This window comes from Sinocyclocheilus rhinocerous, unplaced genomic scaffold (genome assembly GCF_001515625.1).
Source record: "Sinocyclocheilus rhinocerous isolate Xijiao unplaced genomic scaffold, SAMN03320098_v1.1 scaffold486, whole genome shotgun sequence".
Taxonomy (NCBI): domain Eukaryota; kingdom Metazoa; phylum Chordata; class Actinopteri; order Cypriniformes; family Cyprinidae; genus Sinocyclocheilus; species Sinocyclocheilus rhinocerous.
Genome location: NW_015661373.1, coordinates 460,006 through 461,816, shown reverse-complemented (window position 1 = coordinate 461,816; position 1,811 = coordinate 460,006). Strand labels below are relative to the sequence as shown.

Sequence of the window (1,811 nt, the reverse complement as noted above, 5' to 3'; positions counted from 1 at the left end):
AATAATAATCAAGTTTGTTATATACAGATTGAAATAAAATAAAAATATACGACAAGAAATGGTAACACTTTACAATAAGGTGAAATTAGCTAAATTTAGCTAATGCATTATGCATTTACAGCATTTATTAATCCAGGTTAATGTTAATTTATAAATATAACATAGTAAATTATTAATTAATGTTTGTGGAAAAAACACTAAATGTTAGTTTATACAGCTTGAAATGTTAGAAATGTATATGTAGAAAGAACAGATTAATAAATGCTGTAAAAGTACGGTTCATTTTTAGTTCACGATACCAAATGAATTAACTAAGGTTAACAAATTGAGCCTTATAGTAAAGTGTTACAAATTTGTGTATAACACAGTCTTGTTGCATTGTGAACATTATGTTGAGATGAGTAATGGTATGTTATTTCCCATGGTGCAAAAATGGCAGCCACAGACAGTTGGCTGGATGTTTTAAAACACCAGGATGTGGATTTTGTCACAGCCCCTTGACGGCCCTCTTCAGGCCTCGTGTGCAGACAAAAGTGCTAAGCTCTGGAGGGCCGTCCAGACTGTGTGTTTATGTATGAAGAGGGGCTCAGACAAAAGTATCCATGGTGACACAGTGATCTGTAACTCATGCGCCAGCAAATGTGTCCCATTTCCCTAAAGCGTCTGTTCAGTCGTCTCTGTCTCTATGTATCTGTCTCAGTCTGTCTATTGATTTCCTCTCCCACCTCTCTATCTCATTCACTTCTGTTTCTCTCCACTGTTCATCTTTTTCCCATAGACTCCTCATGCCACCATTTCTCGCTGTCTGTTTTTTGTCATTCTTTCTGTGAGACTGCAAGAAGGAAGGGACACATTATGTTAGCTGAATATTTTACTCAACACCGTCTACATGCGTCTGTTAATTGAATAATAGACAGGGTGAGTCTCCGTGGTAACGTGCATTAGTGAGGCAGCATGGGAAATGTAGGCAAACGAAGTGCCTGCAGTACCTTCAGAGTCTTTAGATATGTAGAGGGATAGCTTGGTGCCGTAGGGGATCCGAATACAATCTGGACCAGGGATGGAAAAGAGCAATATATCAACCCAACCCACACACAGATTAAAAGACCAATGCATTGTAAGACAATACACAAACACAGGTTGATGACTCACATACGAAACTCGCTACCCTTAAACAGAAGAAATACAACATCATATACTTAGGCAAAATCGTCCAATATCACACACTCAAATCCTGAACGCAAATACCCAAGTTTAACTTCTATATTAAGTTCAATAGCATGGGAATTCAGTTTAATCGGTAAGGTAGAATATGTACATGTTCTATCAAGAGCAGAAGCCTACCATCTCCAAGCGGCGAAGGGAAGACGGGCATCTCGTAGCCGGTGGGAGTCTGAGGGGAACTCTGGGAACTAGTGTCTCTGGAGCTACAGTTAGAGGCAGAGTTTATAGGTGCTGACGAGATGAAATAGATATCAGACTACAGAAAAAAAAAGAGAGATAGAAATAAGATAAAAACAATGAGAAATGTGAAATGACTGATACATGTTTGGGATGGAAATCTATAATTTATTGTCATACAGAAGAATGCATCATATAAAAGAGATGATACTGTCATCAAAACATTTTCTGCTGTTGTTAATAAGTTTTCCATGTGTTAAATCTGTGTTAACTCTTTTCTAATAGAGTGTACACTACCATTCAATAGTTTGTGGTCAATAAGATTTTTTTTAATACATATATATATATATATATATATTTTTAAAATTTTTTTTAATTAGAGGTTTTTATAAATTCATACATAACTATTT

At 36.1% G+C, this 1,811-nt stretch overlaps 1 protein-coding gene and 1 long non-coding RNA gene across 2 annotated transcripts in view; both read right to left on the bottom strand.

Moving 5' to 3' along the window:
* The window catches only part of LOC107726286 (GTPase-activating Rap/Ran-GAP domain-like protein 3), a 68,508-nt gene that overhangs the window by 13,901 nt on the left and 52,796 nt on the right, over nucleotides 1-1,811 (bottom strand). The gene's annotated exons all lie outside the window — the stretch shown is intronic.
* Nucleotides 683-1,474, bottom strand: LOC107726304 (uncharacterized). Its single transcript, XR_001638255.1, has 3 exons — nucleotides 1,345-1,474; nucleotides 990-1,049; nucleotides 683-832 (listed from the first exon to the last, which is right to left on the bottom strand). It is a non-coding gene; the product is annotated as an uncharacterized LOC107726304 (long non-coding RNA).